Source organism: Budorcas taxicolor, chromosome 8 (genome assembly GCF_023091745.1).
Source record: "Budorcas taxicolor isolate Tak-1 chromosome 8, Takin1.1, whole genome shotgun sequence".
NCBI lineage: Eukaryota > Metazoa > Chordata > Mammalia > Artiodactyla > Bovidae > Budorcas > Budorcas taxicolor.
In genome coordinates, this window is record NC_068917.1 from 22,553,220 (window position 1) to 22,560,791 (window position 7,572).

Here is a 7,572-nt window from a genome sequence, read left to right on the forward strand (position 1 = left end):
GAATACCTTCTGTCTCTGTGCCAATCCACTGACATGCACATTTCAGGAAATTAGAGTCTATATGCCTCTAAAGGTCTTTATGCTTCTCCCAGTGATTAGACAATAGCTCAACAAAGGCACTCTGTATGCATTGGTTGATAAATTTGGGGATGCCACTGTCAAGCTCTTTACATATGTCAATTAAGGAATTTGGGCATTAACCTGACAGGGTTATGAAGTTAAGTGAAGTGATAGTCACTCAGTAGCGTCTGACTCTTTGCAAACCCATGGACTGTAGCCAGCCAGAGTTCTCTGTTCACGGAATTCTCCAGGCAAGAATAGTGGAGTGGGTTGCCATGCCCTCCTCCAGGGAAGGGAATAGGAGAAGTAGGAGCCAGTGTATGTGGCCTCTGATGAACTATCCCTATCATTTTGGAAAAGACTGATATCTCTCTTTGATTGATGGTCGGATTCTCTGAGGAAGGAAAAATAAATGTTCTGATTGAGTAAGCCCAGAAGATTTCTATGTGCAGACTTCAGGTTCTTGTCATCTACTCGGGAGAAAAGCTAAATATCAGTCTACCTGGTGTTGTCCTGCCATTAACCCATGTGTTCTCTCCATTCAAGCACTTTTATTGAATGGGCTCTCCCTAATACTCTCTCAACTAACCTCAGGGTTTACACTCCACCAGGGCATATACATATACACAAAATATAAGCATATACTTATAGGAAGTACTTGTAGTGCTTCCTAGAAGTACTACACTTAGGTATACAGAAGATTTGCCAAAATTCTTCCTTTCATATTCACTATGGGGCCTAGGGTCACTCATAAATGGACACTGATGACCAGCTCTGAGTTTAGGTTCCTAAAGATACATAATCAGCTATATATATATTAATATTCTTGGCATCTATCAGAGTGAGACGGAGCAGTGGCCTTACCAACATCTTTTCTTTTTAGCCTTGGAACAAAAACTTTTTTCTCACTCTGCTGCTGCTAAGTCACTTCCATTGTGTCCAACTCTGTGCAACCCCATAGACGGCAGCCCACCAGGCTCCGCCGCCCCTGGGATTCTCCAGGCAAGAACACTGGAGTGGGTTGCCATTTCCTTCTCCAATGCATGAAAGTGAAAAGTGAAAGTGAAGTCGCTCAGTCGTGCCCAATCCTCAGCGACGCTATGGACTGCAGCTTTCCAGGCTCCTCTGTCCATGTGATTTTCCAGGCAAGAGTACTAGAGGGGGGTGCCATTGCCTTCTCCACTCAAAGAGGTATAAATAATAAAACTGGGGTTCCCTGGTGGCTCAGACAGTAAAGAATCCACCTGCAATGCAGGAGATCTGGGTTCAGTCCCTGAGTTGGGAAGATTCCCTAGAAGGTGGCATGGCAACCCACTCCAGTATTCTTGCCTAAAGAATCCCCACAGACAGAGGAGACTGACAGGCTATAGTCCATAGGATTGCAAAGAATTGGACATGACCGAGTGACTAACCACAGCACAAACAATAACACTAATTAAGAAAGTGGTATTATAGGCACTGTAAACATACTACACCGAAACTAATAAAGGAAGTATGAAAGTATTTATGATATGCTGTGTTCTATCATGACTCAATAGCAGAGTAATGACATAAAAAATGATCCAGTAATCTCAGGCAAACATTTAGCTAATATACTTGCTACACTACACAATATAAATCTTTCAATTAGAAAGAGCAAATATTTTATAATTTAAAGGACAAAAAGCTAAGTTCAAGACGAATAATGTAAGACTCCAGAATTTTAAATTTCAAAAATGCAATTTGGTTATTTCATGTACCATAAATCAATGTCCTGTGTAATCAAAAAAGGAAAAATGAAAGTCTGTCTAAATTAATAACAGTTGAACAGTCCATGTATATTAATCTAATCTAACAGGTTTTATTACTCTGCAGAAATTTTCTCAAGACTTAATATCTCTTATATAAAAGAGAAAGGATGATTGGGAATGATTAAAAAATATAATTGGGGAAAATGTTCATTTCAACTATAAATGAAAACTGGTAATGAATGAGCAATGAATGACCATGAGCTCTGTCATTGCTCAGTAATCATATTTAACAGAAAAATATAGTTCAGATTAAAATATGTTGAAATGGAGCTTGAAAGAAATTAAAAAAAAAAAAAAAACACCTAGGTATTTTAATTTCTAATTAGGTGCCTTGAGGCAGTGAGCAGTTTCACTGAAACTAAATTGCCCTTGCTACTTAAAGCCTTATAGCCAGATGACATGGTCTAACAATCCTAACACTTTTACAAGTGAACTATGCAGGTTTTTGTATGCTTTAAAATGTTTGAATAAAGTTTTAAAATACAGTGATATAAGCAATAATTATAAAGAATTTCCAAACTATAAAAAACATAGATATTAAAAAATAAAATACTGTTTTGTGTATACAAAGGTAGATATATATGTGGTATATATTTAAAGTCTATAAAAATAATACAAAAAACAAAACACAACTAAAATAGGTAATAAACATTAGGCAAAAGGAAAATATTCACCATATAAAACTGAAATCTTATCTATTAAATCACGTAATAGATACATCAGTTGTTAGAAGAGGACCTCAAAATGGACTGAATTTCTTAGACAATAAGAAAAAAATCATATCATATGATTCAAAAACATGTCAAAAACACACCAGATATTTAGAAGAATTAATAATATGTAAAACACGATCTTTAGTAGAGCAAAGTTTCCCCTACAGCTTATCACAGGGCATGGTCAAACAATGAACAATAACTACAGTGACTATGACATACTTGAATTAATTAACTATTTATGAATTATTCTGTGCCAGGCAACCTACTGGGTAGTAGACGTTTTAAAAAGTAAGTAAAACAAACAAACAAAAAATCTCCATTCACTAGATTTTTATTCCAACTAGGAATGTCATAAAACAAAATTTAACTCAGTTTGGAAAATGGGTATATTGGGAAAGCACCTGTTTACTACTGGAATGCACAGCTACCATGATAAGGTTGAGTCTTTTGTTTTTAAAGGTATAAATGTACCTGGTTTAGATTAAATGCATCATACCAGAACACATTTCAATAGAAGCAAGCCTTTTCTGGAACAGAAGAATGCGGTATCTGTGCAGAGTTTTTTAATGCTCTACTTTAATTAACTCATGTCAGCCATGAAATTGACAGCTGCATAACCTTCAGCCCGTCATCCTTGTTTTAGACACGATAGGCCAGGTTACAATGTAGTAACAAAGAGCCTCCATAACTTGATAACTTAGAACAATAATGACTCATCTAACCCACATTACACATCAGGCATGCTTGGTGTATATACTCTACAATGCGGGTGATTACCACGACACAAAGACGGGGATGGCAATTTATACACTGGCTTTTAAATGCTTCTGTCCTGACAGAATGCATATCACACATTTCTCTGACCAAAGTAAGTAAATGACGATATCTAACTTCAAAGGAAAAGACAAAATCAATCCTATCCTGAATAGAAAATGGTAATGAAGACCATACCTCATAAGTAATGTCCACAAGGTCTAGAAGATGTTGAGAATAGCTGTGAAATTCTATTTCCCAAGAAAGGAAGACCTGTAACACCTGTAATTGATGTTCAAAAACATCAATTCTGCAGTGCTCAGCTTTCTTTATAGTCCAACTTTTACATCCATACATGACTACTGGAAAAAACATAGCTTTGACTAGATGGATCTTTGTTGGCAAAGTCAAGTCTTTGTTTTTTAGCATGTTGTCTAGTTTGGTCATAGCTTTTCTTCCAAGGAGCAAGTGTCTTTTAATTTCATGGCTATAATCACCATCTGCAGTGATTTTAGAGCCCAGAAAAATAAAGTCAGCCACTGTTTCCACTGTTTCCCCATCTATCTGCCATGAAGTGATGGGACCGGATGCCATGATCTTAGTTTTCTGAATGTTGAGCTTTAAGCCAACTTTTTCACTCTCCTCTTTCACTTTCATCAAGAGGCTCTTTAGTTCTTCTTTACTTTCTGCCATAAGGGTGGTGTCATCTGCATATCTGATGTCATTGATATTTCTCTCAGCAATCTTGCTTCCAGCTTGTACTTCAATCAGCCTGGCATTTCGCATGATGTACTCTGCATATAAGTTAAATAAACAGGGTGACAATATACAGCTTTGATGTACTCCTTTCCTGATATGGAACTACTCTGTTGTACCATGTCTGGTTCTAACTGTTGCTTCTTGACCTGCATACAGATTTCTTAGGCGGCAGGTCAGGTGGTCTGGTATTCCAATTTCTTTAAGAATTTTAAGTTTGTTGTGATCCACACAGTCAAAGGCTTTGGCATAGTCAATAAAGCAGAAGTAGATGTTTTTCTGGAACTCTTGCTTTTTCAATGATTCAGCAGATGTTGGCAATTTGATCTCTGATTCCTCTGCCTTTTCTAAACCCGCCTTTTCTAAAAAATAATACTATCTGCCTTTTCTAAATAATAATAATAGAATAATAAAGGCCTCAAAGTTCTGAACCATATTATATGGCCATGGAACTTTTAGCCTGTTTGTTTGTTTGTTTTCATATAGAAAAGTCTCAAGAAAGCATCAGTGGGACTCCCAGAATGGTTACAAAAACAAACTAGTTACAAAATCTATGTCAAGGTAACTAAATGAAGATCTCATTAGATGGGTTTATTAGAGATAATTTGCTTAAAAGTTGTGAAATGTGTACTCCACATGACTGATTTTAATTTGAGAACAGACTTTAAAATCCTTCTTTCTGGCAGTAGTTAGAATGGACAGAAGCACCTCAAAAATCAACACAGATGAGGTTTACCTAGTAAGTCAATAAATAACACATCTTTCATTATTTTCACAAATCCAAGCATGCATGTATGCACAAGCACTAAACACACACACACACGACCCTTGATTAAAGAAAATGCACTTAACACACTTGAAGATATTGGCAAACAGATCTAACATGTAGGTAGAATAATAGCTTGATTGAAAATATAGATTGCAGGGAATAAGTTCAATATTTCAGATTTACTTTCCATGAAAGGGCATAAAGGCATATTTTCACTGAGCACTGCTAGATATTGCATACTAGTCGACTGTACTTTATATGGGAGGATGATTCTTATCTTTGATTAACCTGATAGTTACTCAAGCTGGTGAAGAACATCTTCATCCAAACTGAAGATGAGATGAAAATGAGATGTAGCTAAGGTTCAAGCTAAGATTATATTCTCAGTCTAATTTAAACAGCCTCCATTTAGTCCACTATACCCAGGTTAAAACTTGGCATATTCTCTCATTCTGGGAACAGGTATTGTAAACTCATTAATTAAGGTTATATTGACACTTCTATTTTCAACTAAAACATCTGTTAATTTATACAGAGTTTTTCTTGGTTTAAACCAACTTGTCATTACTTCCTCTCAATGAGAGATAATGTGCATAGGTTTTACAAGTGCTTTAAGTGTGAACTGAAAAGATTAACAGTTCTTGCCAATGGGTACTCTCTGTTCATATTTTTACATATTTATCAAGAAGTCACGGAGTCTTAAGTTAATAAATGATCATTCCTCACAACATATCTATAAACAGGATCAGGATTAATGAATTTCCTGGCAGCTTTTGGTTTCAGTTAGCCCACATTCAACTACAGAAGAATCATATCTGTCCAAAAGATTTGGATTGTGCTAATACAGATCCCAAACAACCACTTCTATCAGTTTAATAAAGCAATTGGTCAGATCCCTAATTTTAAAGTCAGCAGTTCAAGCAAAAAAATTTTAAAAAAAGAAAAAAAAAAAACCTAAAACAAAAACAATGTTTAAATTTTTCATCATCTTTTCTGTTTATTTCACTGTGGTTTATATCTTTAATCAATTCTCTTACTCTACTTACCTGCCTTTTTAACTACATTCAATGCAATATTATTTATCTTGTCTCTTTATGTGTGTGTATATATATATATACATATATATGTTTTTTTATGTGTTTTCTTTTTTTTCCAATGAGTTAAAATGTGTTTTATTTTTAGACAACCCACATGACACGTTTTCTCAAAATCAATGCCTCCGCTCCAAATAAATCAACGTTCAAAACAAACGAAGAGCTCGAGATGACATCAGTCCCATCTGTCTAAGTCCTGGTGTTGTGTGGATGAAAAGCAGTGGCCAGCGAGTTATGACGACAGGTGATTGATCCAAAGTAACGGCCAACTTTGTTAACATTTTTCCATCTCTAAACCATCCTTAAAGAAAATCATATACGGGGTTACACCATCCTCACGGTAGTCCAGCAGAGCAACCATGCCACCTGGATTCATGTTTTCACCAGTAAAGAACTGTTAGTTTTTGAAATTAGCAAGGATGTGCTTGATTTGTCCTGCAGCCCCTGTCAAAAGGTTTTACTCTTTCTGGTCTCTGTTCTTCAAGTTTCCCTTTGATTGACTTCATGTAATCTTTGATGTACTTCTTGTAGGCTTCTTTTGTGAAGCTGGTTTCCTGCAAGTGATGGTTCATGACAATATCGACACCAGTGATTACTGTGCTTTCGGTACCTTAGCCCTCGGGGCCTTCAGCGGAGGCATTTCCGCCAATGAGCGAGTCATCGATGTTACCCTCTGCCCTACTGACCATCTTCCCCTCCACCTCCAGACACAGCCTGTCCGCGACCTCCCGGATCTTGTAGATGTCGGAGAACATCTCGTCATGGCTAATGAGGTCCCGGTAGATGATCATGATGGCGACCGGAGGGAGGCGACAGCGGCGCTGGCTTAGCAGAAGCCCGGAGCTCAGAGCGAGCGCAGTGCGGCCAGAGCGGTGCTCCGGTGGAGTGGGGAGCGGGCGGAAAAGGCTGACTCTGTCTTTCCCCGACCTCATATCTCTTACGTGTTTTCTTACAAACTTGCCTGATTTTCCTATTACCTTTCTTATCCTGGACAATTGCAATCAATTCCCAGCATGCTTTTTCATCTTGACTGTCACCTCCTCTCTGAAGTTCTCTCTTAACCTCACACTGGATTCTAACTTCTAATGATATTCCTAAATACCATTTGAGAAATTTTCTCTTGCTGGGCTGGAGTTGTATAACTGTTCATTATTTTTTCTAACTGGACTCTTGAAAAACTAACCTCTTGAAAAATTAATGGAACTTGCAAGGAAAGTATGTTTAATAGCCCACTCTTAATGAAGTATTAGCAGTCTAGCTATCAGATTTTAAAAGCCTTTATATTCTGTCTGCTCTTTAATTGAGAGATATAATATCTGTACCAATAAAAGAAATTTCCTCTGCTACTTGTGTGCTGTTTCATGCAGCTAGTTTGTGCTGATGCCACTCATTCATTCCTATTCAACTCTCTTCATTCCTTAAACTTCCCTCCCTAGTCTGAAGAAGCAAGCACCCAGAAATTTAGCAGGAATTTCAGGATCGGTTCCTGAAGGAATACAATGTCCCCTTAGAGATAGTGTCCCCAAAATTACAAAATGTCTACATAGAGACTCTGCATTCTCAGGACTGGCATTTTGAAACAAAAGATCAGATAAGTTCCTAAAAGTCAAGGAGTTCTGGGTAGGAGCTGAGTA

At 37.2% G+C, this 7,572-nt stretch overlaps 1 pseudogene; it reads right to left on the minus strand.

Annotated features, from left to right (window-relative positions):
- Positions 1–6,064: 6,064 nt before the first annotated feature.
- On the minus strand, positions 6,065–6,826 carry LOC128052340 (translationally-controlled tumor protein-like; annotated as a pseudogene).
- Between the last annotated feature and the right edge of the window lie 746 nt (positions 6,827–7,572).